The sequence below is a fragment of the Gopherus flavomarginatus genome, chromosome 1 (genome assembly GCF_025201925.1).
Source record: "Gopherus flavomarginatus isolate rGopFla2 chromosome 1, rGopFla2.mat.asm, whole genome shotgun sequence".
Lineage (NCBI taxonomy): Eukaryota > Metazoa > Chordata > Testudines > Testudinidae > Gopherus > Gopherus flavomarginatus.
This window is the reverse complement of record NC_066617.1, coordinates 262,500,990-262,515,890: the sequence shown is the minus strand read 5'-3', so window position 1 is coordinate 262,515,890 and position 14,901 is coordinate 262,500,990.

The following is a 14,901-nucleotide window of genomic DNA, read 5'->3' as shown; positions in this document are numbered from 1 at the left end:
AGAGCCCAGGAAAGAGGACACAGCCCAATTTCCTGGGGTGGGTCTTTGCTCACGGTTTGGTCTATGAACTCTAGTTGAGGTGTTTTTCCCAATTTAGTGTTTGTTGTTTATCTCATGTATTAAACCTTTTCTGCTACACCGAGACTCTGTGCTTGTGAGAGGGGAAGCATTGCCTCTTTGAGGCGCCTAGGGGTGTGTGTAAGATTTTCCCAGGTCACTGGGTGGGGGCTCGAGCTGGTTTGGCATTGGGTTATTGAAACGGAACCCCTGGATACTGAACCCGGCCCTTGTTGCTGCCAACTCAGAGGGGCAGAAGGGTTACATAGTTAAAAAATTTTTTTTTAAATGTTGACCAATTCTATCTACAAGTACTTTGAATATGTCATTGAGGCCATCGAAGGATGAGAACAGAAGTTATGATCACCTTATGGGAGATGTCAATGCAGGGGAAGATAATGAATTACATCAGGCCTGAAACATAATTGCAGCACACACCTCAGATTCAAACAGAGCAATTGTACCATAATTAGGCTTGGCAGGATTCGATTTATATCAATATTTGTCAGTAAATGTCAATTTCAGCTGACATGCTGAAATCAATTTAAAAAATATCAATCAGTAATAGTCAGGAGCGATCAGGTGTCACTGGCCCTGTGGCACCACAGGGAGCCCTCTGCAGCCCTGATGTCATGGCCCTGCTCCCTCACTCTCATGATAGCAGGGCTGCAAAGAGCTTGCTATGCGTCCACGGGGCTGGTGATACCCGATCCCTGTAGGTGAAAATGTGAGGAAGGTTGTGGGCCTGGCGAGGCAGAGCAGAGACCCTGGCCAGGACAGCAAAGAGCAGAAGGAGCCCCTGGCATCCGGGGAGGCCACCCCACTGCTGAACAGTTTCATCCCAGGGCAGGAACCATTCATGAGTGGGGTGGCTTCCTCCACAGCCAGAACTCGTCCTTCTCTGAGCAGCCGTGGCTGGAGGCCTCTGCTATGCCCCACCAGGATGCAGTCTTCCCCATACTCTGCACTTGCAGGGATCCTGTGTCACTGGCAGTGCAGGAAGCCCTCTGCATTTCCACTGTCCCTTACTCACCAGCCAGGAGTGTGGGAGGGGAGCTGCGCCTGGACAGGAACTGTTCAGCAGTACCCCATAGCTGGGGGCTCCTCCTCCTCCTTGCAATCCTGGTCAGGGGTCTCTGCTTTGCAGGGCCAGGACCACAGCCTCCCTCACACTTGCACCCCAGTATCTTGAGCCCCTTGGCCATGCAGGGAGCTCCCTGCAGCACTGCTGTGAGTGCTGCCCTAACCTCAGCCTCAACCCTATCCTCCTTAATTCCCAGCAGCTGTAAAAATAAAAATAAAAAATCCTTAAAATAAAATCCATAAAAATTAAAACAATCAATATTAATAATTGAAATTAGACACAAAATAAAAATGGAATTCTGCCAAGCCTGCCCATAAAATAGACTACTTGTGTGACAAGGCAAAAAAACAACTTTGCTTTGCAGGACAGTCAGTTGTTCAGGGAAGCCACGTGAGCGATGACTTTATTACAGAGCCTACTCAGTGACAAACACTATTACAAACACTGGCACAGAAGGGTGAACTATGATGACACTAGAGGAAAAAACTATTATTTCCAAGCACCTTATCATACCAACCATTGCAATGGCTAAGTGGCAATTTAAATGTAATAATAATAATAATAATATAATAATATAGTACAAAACCAAAACAAACCCAACTCCCTCCCCGACAAAAAAATCCTACCAAAATGAGATAGTCCACTGCACATGCTTCTGAAGAGGGTGAGAGAAGAAACAGCATGTGGCAGACATGTAGTCACGTTGCTTACCGCTCTATTTGAAGTCACTCGTACAACAGTGATGAGTGTGGTAGAAGAACCCATATAAAATAGCATAATATGACATACTATAATATAATTAATAGCACAAAGTGATTTCCACAAAAATTAATGGTTTCATGCCTTATGCTCATAGACTTAAAACAAAATGGTGACTAAAACTTAATGCAATGTTAATGTGAACATTACATTTTCATTATTAAAGAAGAAGATCAGAAAATCGAACGCAGGAGAGGAGTGCATCTTCATTTAAACTACTGATTATGCAAGATACATTTGACAGCACTATTAGCAGAAGAGAAAGAACCAGCCATGGAAAATGAACATGTTGTTAATAGAATCTATTGTATTGAATGATGTAACTGGAACATGTTTGTAGGTGATTCAGCTTACCTGTAAGTGTTTTTATCTTTCAGTATTGCCCTCCTGTTCACCTCTCTGATTCGTCAGAATTTACTTCTAAAACGCACTATTGATATGTTCAGAGTAGAACATTTTGGAATACTGTCCCCAGACAACCTCCAGGGAGGAGGAAATGTCCCTCCTTAATTAGTTTAGGCTGTGTAATAAAAGAGGATGTACTATAACCTGGAACAGTTTAGAAAGTCAGATAATGTCATAGAAAAGTGAGATTGGTATTGCTTCCTGTAATGGAGCAGTGTCCTGTAAACTGTTTTAGAAACATAGTGCACTTAAGTCCAGGGGTCGCTGGGAGTTGTAGTCTTCAGACAGGGCATGTGACAGAGATGGATTAGTTGATTAAGAGTCATGTGACCAACTGCTGGAGACTATACATAAAGGAATGCTGCTGGCTCAGTCTGAATTAAGAATTGAGGTTAGACCCTATGAGACGCCCCTCTATATGGACCTGCTTAGAGCCTAGGAGATAGTCAGAGATGGCTACCCAGAAGGAAGTGTGTGTCTTCCCTCCTAGCTTGTAGAAAGATTAAAAGGTCTGTGGGTTTTGGGACCAAATGGTTTGAGTTTCTTTGCTTTTTAACAATATCCCTTAGTGACAGCAAAGCCAGCCTGGAGGAAAGGTCCTTGGACTGAACTGTAGTCTGGGCTTTATTTTGCCTTCTCCATCTGGTTCTCCATCTAGTTTCCATCCTCCAGAACAGTTTCAACTAAACAAATAACTAAATCCAAGGAGTATAAATTACACAACAATATATTGATTGTAGAAAGATCAGAGAGTTTAAAAGTCAGTGGATGCTTGTCAAATTGTCAATAGAACACTTACAAAAAAATGGGTGTGAGTAAAGGCTCTACATTTTCTTGCAGCGTAATCTGGTTGAACAAAACACTTTGCCTGATTGTCAGCTCTGACTATGGGGATGTGAATAGCGATACGCACCAAATGCTACTCTGTAACTCCCCTGAGTGGATGCTGCAGGCACAAACTAAAAGGTTCCTAGTTGACTTTATTGTAATCCACTTCAAATAGGACAACATTAATGCAAAGTAGGAATCTTTTAGTTTGCATCATCCACACGGGGGAGTTCCGGTGCAACATTTTAGTCTGCACTGATATTCACACCCCTGTAGTCCAAACTGCAGGACAGTCTATATGTGCCCTTGGCCACTTTCACATAGTTATTATATTGAAAGGAATACTACCAGGTTAAAAATCACACACACACACATTAAAAACACATTTCCTTACATAAACTATGTTACTAACTTCTTAAATAATTAAAACTGAAATAATTTTATAAATCGAGTCTAATTATTACTCTTAATGGTGTCTATTTCCTTTTTACAATACCTCTCAACTTGAAAAATGAAAGTAGATTATTCTGTTTCATTTTTGTTTATGTTTATTAGTCAGATCCACTTTTTGTCTCCCATGTACTAATGCAGTGCTGTAATAATGCTCTTAAGAATGTACTAAAATAAACATACAAACAAAAGATCCTGCTTCCATTTGAATTCTGAATTAATTAAAACCCCCCACACATTTAGGAATATAAGGATGGCCAGACTAAAGGTCCCTCTAGCTCAGTATCCTGTCTTCTGACAGTGGCCAATGCCAGGTGCTTGAGAGGGAATGAACAGAACAGATAATCATCAAGTAATCTACCCCTTGGCTCCCATCCCAGCATCTGGCAAACAGAGGCTAGGAACACCATCCCTGCCCATCCTGGCTAATAGCGATTTATGGGCCTATCATCCACCAACCCATCTAGTTCCTTTTTTAACTCTGTTATAGTCTTGGCCTTCACAACATCCTGTGGCAAGAAGTTCCACAGGTTGACTGTGTGTTGCGTGAAGAAATACTTACTTTTGTTTGTTCGATTGGTCTGAAAGGGTCCTTTTTTGTGATGAGTTTCAGTGAGAATTGAAGGCATACAGCATGTCAGAGGAAGTGCTTTACCCCTTGGAAAAGCAGGCCCAGGTTCTGTAAAATAAAAACCTTGCTTTTACATTGTATAAATTTACAATCAAATTTGCCCTGAGAGTTAGTTAATTAACTAGCTGTAGTAAATTTATTTCTATCCTATATTTTAAATAACTTCAGAAGAAATCACTCCCTGTAGATACATAGAAATTAGGGTAGGCTTCACTGGTTCAAGTCACCTTTTACGCTAGTGCAACATCTATACTAGGAATTTACATCAGTGCAAAAATCCCCAGCATACGCTGTCATAGGTAGGCTCTCACTGCTTCTGCTGCTCTCGCCTCCCATCCCCTGACAGAAATAAGCAATTAGAAGAGCCTCTGCTGCTGAGACCCAGAAGTGGCATGGAGCCCCACTTCATCACTGTTTTATGGTGGGACCTCCCCATGGTCATTGTCCAAATTCACAAGAGATGATGGACTATTTCCTAGTGGATAATTTATTTGACAAATTTAGTCTACCTTTCTGTCTGCAGAATTGTGATTTCCTCAAATGTATTCATTATTCATTGTTATTCATTTATCTATTTAATTTTTTCACATTTTTTTAACTTTATTGGGTCAACTGGAGTATTGCATCCAGTTCTGTACTCCATGTTTCAGGAAAAATGTGGATAAATTGGAAAAATTCCAGAGAAGAGCAACAAAAATTATTGAAGGTCTAGAAAGCATGACTGGGAGGAAAGATTGAAAAAAAAATTGGGTTTGCTTAGTCTGGAGAAGAGAAGACTGAGGGGGGGGACATGATAACAGTTTTCAAGTACATAAAAGTTTGTTACAAGCAGAAGAGTGAAAAATTGTGCTCCTCAGCCTCTGAGGATAGGACAAGAAGCAATGAGCTTAAATTGCAGCAAGGGAGGTTTAGGTTGGACATTAGGAAAAACTTTTTAATTGTCAAGGTGATTAAGCATTGGAACAAATTGCCTAGGGAGGTTGTGGAATCTCCTGGAGGTTTTCATCACTGGAGGTTTTCAAGAACAGGTTGGACAAACAGCTGTCAGGAACAGTCTAGTTATTACTTAGTGCAGGTCTACACTACGGGTTAAGTTGACTTAAGTTACACAACTCCAGCTACATGAATAATGTAGCTGGAGTCAATGTAGCTTAGGTCGATTTATTGCAATGTCTACACCGCACTGAGTCAATGGGAGAATTCATTCTGCACATGCGTAGGAAAAATTAGAGGGAATCCTGACCAACACTTAACTTGATGGCGTTTCTCTGTTTGACTGTCCGTCTAGATATAATGTAATAAATTTTGAACAGCGGAGCCATACAATGCAAGATTTGAGGGAATGTTCTGTGCATTAGTGGACAGATCTCTATTGATTTTGTTGAAAATCAGAAAACTGGAAAAGACATTTGCACTTGCAATTGGTCCAAGTTCTCTGTACTGAGAGCCACCTAACAGCTGTGGTCGACTGCTTAGTCAATGGGATGACAGAGGGAGAGGAGGCTTCATTCTTTAACTCTTCCATCCTAGTGCACTGCCTCCCCAAAGCACACTTCATAATGGGGGAAAGAGCAAGAAAGAGAGAAAGCACCGGCCATCAATCTGTCCATTCCAGGGTGAGGGAGAGAAGCATACTCTGGAGAGGCGAGAAAAAGGAGACATATTGAGGCCCTGGCAAGGGGGAGGAGTCAGACACACAGAGCCCCTAGCATGGGGGAGGAGTAAGAAACATGGAGACAGTGCGTTACTTACATTGCCTGTTGGCTGTCAGCCCTGCATGAGGCTCACAGCTGAGCCTCGCCAACGGGACTGACAGCTGGAGCTGGTCAGGCTGACTGTCCAGAGCCCAGCTGCTGGGGCAAAGAGCCCAGAGCCCTGCCAGGCTAGCCAGAGCCAGTCACAAAAAGTGAAATAATAGCAGCCGTGAAACTGACAAGAATGTAAATTTCACTGCTGGTAGGCTCCCTGCTGTGAAACTGAGCCCTGCCTGACTGACAGCAGGGGATGTCAGCCCAGGGCCAGAGTGGGATTCTACCTGCGAGTTCTGCAAGGCTGTCAGTGCCCCAAACTCCAACTGTCAATGCCCCACTTTAGTCGTCGCAAACACTCCTGATGAGGCCATGCATACCAGCAAGAGGAGGGTGCTGTGGACACCAACAGCTGATTTAATTACTGAGGTGGCTATAGCTTGACCTAACTTAAGTTAACCTAGTTTTGTAGTCTAGACAAGCCCTGAGGCACAACATTGACATAGCTTGTGCTCTCGTAGAATGAGCTTACACCCACTGAGGAGGCATAGTCAAAGCTATTCCATATGCAGACTTGATAAAGGATGTTATCCATTTCCAGATCTTCTCTGAAGAGATCACTTGCCTCTTCATTTGATCCCCACATGACACAAACAGATGAGGTGAAGCACAAAACAGTTTAGTCCTATCCAGATAGAAGGCTAGAGATCATCTGACATCTAATGTATGGAGATGCTGCTTCTCCAGAGATGAATGTGGCTTAGGAAACAACACGGGTAAATATACTGCCGGGTTCAAATGAAACCATGAGACCACGTTAGACAAAAAATATGGGTGCAGCTGTAAAGTCACTTTCTCCTTGGAGACTTGTGTATAAGGAGGATATGCCGTCAGAGTCTGCAACTCACAGACTCTCCCTGAAGATGTTAACGCAACCAGGAATGTCATTTTCTCAGTGATGGCTTAGCCAATGGGCCTATGGAGCACATGCTCAGGCGCCCAAGCCAATTGGGGGCCCCCGGAAAAATATGTGCCCCAGCAGAAATCTGCCACAGGGCGGCAGAAGCCCAGAGACCTTGCAAAAGCTATGGGAAGGGCAGGGGAAGCCCCAGTGCTCTGACCCAGGGCTCCGGCAGAAGCACCAGGCAGGTGGGAAGGAGTGGGGCCCCAGAGGCTAGCCACTGATGTGAATGACAGTGATTCTGTGTGAGTAGGTTGGGATGAAGAGAAAGGGGATATGGGAGGCTGAACTGAAAGCATGAGAAGATCAGAGAATGAACACTGCCTTGGCCATGCTAAGGCAATGAGGATGAGCTTGGCCCGATCTGCTTTCAGCTTGAGGATGACAAGTGTAATGATCAGGATGACGTGTAATGTTCACTGCAAAAATGACCCAGAGGATGCTTGTCTTCAGGGACCACTTGTTACTCAGGGAAAAATTCCTCCTGAGATTGTCCGCAAGATGAGTCTGAGCCTCAGGTACGTCATCAGCTATCAGAGTGATATTCTCCTCCATGCAGAACTGCCATAATCTGATTGCCTCTTGGCAAAGCACCCTGGACTGTGCTCCCCTTTCCTGGTATTGTATGGTATACGGAAAGGCATGACAAGCATAGAAGATGGTCTGAAAATCCAGTATGTTGATATACAATGGTCCAGAGCATCAATGCAGTCGTTCTGAGACAACATGGGGAGAATAGTTGATAGGGTGACCATTCAGACCACATGTACCTGATATATTTGTTGAGGCCACAAAGGTTGAGAACGGATCTTACTCCTTCTTTGGATTTGGGAACCAGAAAGTACCAGGAATAGAAGTTCCAACCCTGGCATTCTTCAGGAACTTCCTCCCTCGCTCCCAAAGCCTTAGAGAATGGACCTGCTTGAGGAGCAATATCTGGTGAGGGGATCCCTAAAGAGGGAGAGGGAATGAGGAGAAGGAGTGGAGAGGAACTGGCTAGCATAGCCTGATCTGATGGTGTGACACTCTGTACCTTAAAGTAAATGCCCTGGCACCCCCATAATCACCACTATCATATAATTATGATGTGTTTTGTACAAGGTATGCCTTATGAGATATCATTTTGTAAGACTTGATCTGTTGAACATTAATATCCTGTTGGATTGTATGTGCTATCATTGTATGGGAAGTTATGAAGTATTGCTATATCTGTTATTGAAATATGTTGTGAGGCTGAGAAGCGCCCACAGCCAGCCTTTCAGTTGAAACAAAGATGTGTCCAGGCAGCGTTACTGCCCTATCAAGAAAACAATCAATTATCCCAGAGGCTCCTTAGAGAAGGCACATAAGCAGTGGAGATTGCTTGACCAACAGGGACTGACTCACCCCCACATCACAGCAGCTGGAAGAAGATATAAAAAGAGAGACAGTGACATCCTTACTTGGCCTCCTTCCCCATCCCCAGCATCCCAATCACAACACCTGGAAAACTGTCTGAAAGAGAAAGACTTGGAACTGGGGAAGTGTGCTCCCAGGCTGGAAAGGTGTCCAGCCTCCTGTGTATTGAGAAATTGTAACCTGCTTGTACCATCTGTTAGAGTGAGACATTGCTTGATTCAAATCTTGCTTAGTCTGTTAAAGTTAGAACTAGACTGCAAATTTATTTCTGTTTCTTAGGTAACAACGATCTCTATGTCTGCTACTTATAATCACTTAAAATCTATCTTTCTGTTGTTAATAAATTTGTTTCATATTTTACCTAAAACAGTGCATTTTGCTGGAAGTGCTTGGGAAATCTCAGCTCAGGTTACAAAGACTGGTGCATGTCCACTTTCCTCCAGAAGTGGAGAACTAGGTGTCACGGAGTGTGGGGGAGTCCGGTCCTGCACCCCTCTTCCTGGGACTCACAGTGACTCTCAGCCAGCCAGTAAAACAGAAGGTTTATTAGACAACAGGAATGCAGGTTACAGCAGAGCTTGGAGGCACAAGCAGGACCCCTCAATCGAGTCCTTCTGGGGGTTCAGGGTGCTTGGATCCCAGCATAGGATCCCCTGAATTCCAATCACGCAGCCCAAAACCAAAACTGAACTGCCCTTCCTCCAGCTGGCCAATTCCTTTGTCCAGCTTCCCAGGCAAAGGTGCTGACACCCTCCCCCCCTACCTGGCTCAGGTTACAGGCTTAAAAATCCTGTCCCTCACCTAAAGTCCTCCCCGGCTCTCCCATCCCCCACACAGACAGATCCTACTGCATCACACTAGGTAATGAATTTACACTGGTCATTGTAAACTTCTGACTAGTGCAAGACAGTCCAGTTCTGGGGTGCAAGACTGGGGAGCTGAGGGGAATTGGCTGGAGCCTCCCTGTTGATGGTTCATGTGCCTTAGTTGAGTGTGGAGGAGGCAGAAAAGTCTCCACTAGACCCGAGTGGTCTCATTTGGTCTTATGTGACCTTTTCCTCGGTACACTAGACAGGGAAGGGCTCCTCCATTTCCTTGGAGAGGCGCTGGCTCCAGAGCATGAAACAGCAACATGGGTGACCTCTGATCTGGTGAAGACCTTGGTGCCGAAGCAGGCCACGTGGCCTGTTCAAGCAGGTGCTGCTTTAGGTGAAGGTCCCTAGCCTCCTGAGTCTGTTTCATGAACAATCTACAAATTCCACACCTCTCCTTGACATGGACCTTGCCCAAGCGTTGCATGAGGGGATCATTGTTGGGGATCGCTTCCCTGCATGATAGGCAATGTTTAAACCCTGGTGAGGTTTCCTCCAGGGATGGGGAAATACTTACCTAACACTAAATCTAGCTAACACTAAGGGCACTAGCTATATACAACTAGAAAAACACTAGGAGATAGTGAGGCTGAGAACCGCACAGAGCTCTGGACTCCAGCCACAGGTGGTAAGAAGGAAATGAGGGGGGCAGGGGCAGTACAACCTCATATAGCCAGGGGAGAGGCTGTGGGCACAATGTGTGACACTGCCCCTCTATGGGTACTGCTAAGCAAAATTCTCCAGCTCCAGTGCCATGGGTGAGCACACACCTAAGAGGAATATTAAGCTGCATCTACTTACAGAAGAATAAGGCATAATACAGAACCACCCAGCACTGAGTGTAGTACTTTTTGTGACAGCAAATTATAATCTGTAGTTTGTAGAAACTTCAAGAACATTTTACTGCAGGCAGAATGAAACTTCCAGCATCTCTCTCAGATAGAAGTCCACACCATAACATCATTTTTCTTTCTCTTTCATTCACTGATTCTGGTCACAAAAGCTACATGGTATTGTTTCTCTTTCCTTTCTGGATGCATATAACTCTTATAACCAAGAGGGAGATTTGGAAAAGCAGCTGAGCCTCTGAATCTCTCAGGAACAGGAATTATTTAAGGTTATTATATTTTCTTGACAATTTTGCAAGGCTGGACTATGGGTACATAATATAAATCATAATTATTTTAATGCAAAAATCTAAAGTTTGTAATGAAATGGCTTTACATACACTCAAACATTTATTGTACTTAAACTATGAATGTACTTTAAGATTACAGTATGACAAACAAATTAAACTTTAAATAATTTAAGACTACATATAAAAAATATTCTCCAAATCATGAAATTAAAATACAAGTAGAACATTGTTTAAATGGGTTTTGTTTGGCTTGTTTTAACAGGATATCTTGTTGCAAACAAAAAAATGTAAAACATTTAAAGTTTCAATTTCTTTTTACAGATTTAAGATGTGACTAATTTATATCCTTCTACAACAAAACTACAGTGTAATGGATGAGCCATAAATTATCCATTTAAATACAATTGCACAGTGTAGGAGAATAACTTTTTTTTACTTCACCCAGGAACAGCTTTGGCAAAAACTTTCAAAAGGCTCAGGTTGGAGTTAGGAGAAAGATTCTCCAGTCTGTTTAGGTGACTTTATGCTGCATAAACAGTTCAAAATAGCCTTAAAATGGCCACATATAGCTGGTGGAGAATTCCCCTTGTACAGAGGAACTCTCTGTTGGTAAAATGGCAGAGATTTCCCCAGGGAAACCCAATCCTCTAGGCCCCCTCTAATCACCCTTACCGAATCAGGCCCCACACACACGACTTAGGCAGCTGAACACACCTCTCTTCTCCCGGTTCATGAATCACTCTGGTGTTCAGGCAGAACACAGGCACCTGGATGCCTAGAGGGAGGTAGCAGTGCACAGGCTCAGAGACAAAACATAAGTGCACTGCCTATGGAACTTTTACCCTGAAAAACTTGGGTGGTGAGAGAGCTTAGGCACCTACAGAGTTTGGCAGAATCACAGTGGAGCCAAAATTGTGAGGTAGGCACCTAAAACAGGGACTTAGGCACCTAAGTACTTTTGTGGATCCCACTCCTACTCCCCATACAATGGGCCTGTGTGCTCTTGACCATACCTCTGCTGCCAATTTCTCTCACCAACCACTGATTTCTCCTTCTGCCTAGGTCTTGCCTCCCCATGTTTGGTGGCTGCATTTACATAGCATGGTAGGTATACAGACTGGAAGTGCTCTGGAACAAAAGTGTTATGTAAACGTAAGATTTTTTTAGTAGCTGTTATTAAAAATGATGACAGGATGATAACTAACTTGTGCACACAGCAGCAAGATGATATTTTAAAATTGGCTGCACAAAACCCATTCTGATTTCCTTCTGAAAGATCCACAGTAAAACCATGCAATGCCTTGTGAATAATTTTAATGATTCACTCCCATGTAGACCTCTTATTTTCCAATGCAAACATTGCATAAGGGTAACACAGTGCTCTTAAACATAAACCAGACATAAACCAATTTCACTCAGATTATGTCTGTGTCATATCTAAGGCTCTGTATCCACTCAGTTCAAATCGGCCTTCTTAAGCAGGCTTACACTTGTTAAATCCTGTCTATGACCTCAGGCAGCCTGTTCTGAATGCATGACTCTTGCATGTGAAAAAAGAGGCTTGGAAAATAATATTGAACTGAGCTAAGGCTAAATCTATTTGGATTCATTAGGTCTCTGACTTCTAAACCCACCTGTCTTTGTAAATAACACTTGTTTAAATATATTTTCATAGCCTTCATCTTTACATATGAAAAGCAAATTGTGAATAAAAATTTTCGTTAAAGGAAATTTGCTTGAAACAAGAAAAGTTTAGTCACATAAACAGTGTGGACACATCTCCCATATTATTTTATACAAAATAAATGTTCAGTTGTCCTCTCCCCATCATCGCTCACACATTTTCTTCACATCCTTCTTCCTCCACCACCCCTTGTCAGTTTCATGCTTGTAGTTCCTGATTACAAGTATGTTGTGTGTATATACCAGGGTGTATGACTATTTTGTAAATACTGAGTGACAAGTCAGCATGCAGATCATTTAAGACGCACATTTTGTGTTTGATCCTGCCCTCACTGAACTCTCTAGTCATTTTGCTGTTGACTTCAGTAGCAGTAGGATTTTGAGCAAGAATCAAAGTTATTACACATAAAAGGGTAAATAATACGCAGGGGATTATGACCATTTTGTATTGGTGAAATAAATGTCTATGAAAAGTTCTTCCCTCTAAAGTTGACCACAACCAGTTAACACACTTTTAAAGGTGTTTAACACTGCTCATACTATCCTTTTTAGAAGTATTAGTTAAGACATTTTAGCTTGTTTTTAAACACAACCTATTTTTCTAGTTTAGATGTGGCCTAGCAGATTCACTGATAGGCTGCCACTCTAGAAGCTCTTCACTTGTGCCCCTGACTTAATCATGCCTCTGTGATAAATTTTGAGTACCTGCAGCGGCTGTTAAGCATTCGTGGATATTTGTGAAAACATTGCTCGGGCAGCCATCCCCATATAACAAGATCCAGTAATGGGAAGTTAAAGCTAGATAAATTTCCAGCTGGAAATAAGGTATACATTTTTAACAGCAAGGATAATTATATAAGAATGGGCATAGTGGGTCAGGCCAATGGACCATCTAGCCCAGTATCATATCTCTAGTAGTGGCCAGTGTCAGATGCTGGAATTACAGACCAGAGCAATTTTGAGTGATCCATTCTCTGTCACCCAGTCCCAGTTTCTGGCAGTTGGAGATTTAGGGACACCCAGGGTACGGGGATGCATGTCTGACCATCTTGGCTAATAGCCATCGATGGACCTATCCTCCATTAATTTATTTTTGAACCCAGTTATTCTTTTGTCCTTCACTACATCCTATGGCAATGAGTTCTACAGATTGACGTGCGTTGTGTGAAGGGGTACTTCTTTATGTTTGTTTTAAACCTATTGCCTATTAATTTTATCAGGTGACTCCTGGTTCTTGTGTGATGTGAAGCGATAAATAACACTTCCCAATTCACTTTCTCCAGACCATCCATGATTTTATAGACCTCTATCATATCCTTCCTTAGTCATCTCTTTTCTAAGATGAACAGTCTGAGCTTTTTAATCTCTCCTTGTATAGAAGCTGTTCATTTTCATTGCCCTTTTCTGCACCTTTTCCAAATCTATCTTTTTTTGTGATGGGGCAACCAGAACTGCATGCAGTATTCAAGGTGTGGGTACATCATGGATTTATATAGTGGCATTGTGATATTTTCCATTTTATTATCAAGCCCTGGCCTAATGGTCCCTAACATTGTTAGCTTTTTTCCTATTAACTTTTTATTTATTTTGAAAACATATATACACACATAAAAAACTGTACATAAACTTCTCATAATATATTAATCAATTGCTGCCCAACTTGAGCTATACTTGCTACTTTTGAGATATATATATATATACACACACACATACATACACACACACACATATACACACACACTATGAATAGCTAAAGTAGAAATCATTTATTTGTATTATATAATTTACAAAAAAATGGTTTATAAAAATCTAACTAGTTAAAGAAAAATTAAGTTAAGATAAAGGATAGAAGCAAAATTCAGGGACAGAGATGGGGAAGGAAAGAAGCAAGTAATGAAGTGGGGTCCCTGCAAAGCATTTCATTTGTCTGATCATTTTTCTTGGGTATTTCCGTCACGGTTTATAGTTCTGTCCATGGGGGCCAAGCTTACGCTATTTACGTGCCAGTCTTCAACTGTTGGTTGCTTTTTGGCTTTCCATTTTTGTAGCACTAATCTTTGAGCAATTATTAGTGCTCTGCTTAGCCATAAGTTCTTCAGTTTTATTCATCTTCCAGTTAGCATCTGTTAGATTTAAGATTACATATTTAGCTTGTAACACTATTCTATTTTATAGGAAAAAATGAATTCTCCAGTTAGGTTCTGCCCAAAACATACAGATATAGGTGTATTCTCGGAGCACACGGAATAAATTAGCACCTGCTGAATCACAGCACCAACATTTGTCTGATTTAGCAGCACCTTTTGAACAGGTGGGGATCCAATGCACCCTTTCTGGATTAATCTCAAATTGATGTCCAAGGAACAATTTGGAGCACTGAGTAAAATTTGCTACCATTGGTTAACAAAAAATAACTGGCCTAGTTCCTCCTCCCACTTCTTTTTTAGGGAACCTGTTTTTAATTCGGATTTGCTGGCCAAGGGAGCATATAGTATTGCCTTAGATCTTGGCAATGCAGGTAATATTTGGAGAAATGAAAGTTGTTCAGGTGGGTTACAGGTAGAGCTGGCATTGGGGCCAAACGATAGCTGCCGAACCCATGGGTGCTCCGGGGCTGGAGCACCCATGGAGAAAAAATGGTGGGTGTTGAGCACCCACCAGCAGCCCCCCACCAGCTCCCTCCCACCAGCGTCTCCTGCCCACCCGCGGGCCCAATGGATCAGGCATGCTCGGGGAAGGATGTGGAATTGGGCGGGAAGAAGTCAGGCAGGGCAGGGGTGGGGGCAGATCAGGGGCGGGAAGAGGTGGGGATGGGAATGGAACCTTGGGGGAAAGGGTGGAGTAGGGGTGGGGCCTGGGGTAGAGCTGGAGGTTGAGCACTCCTTGA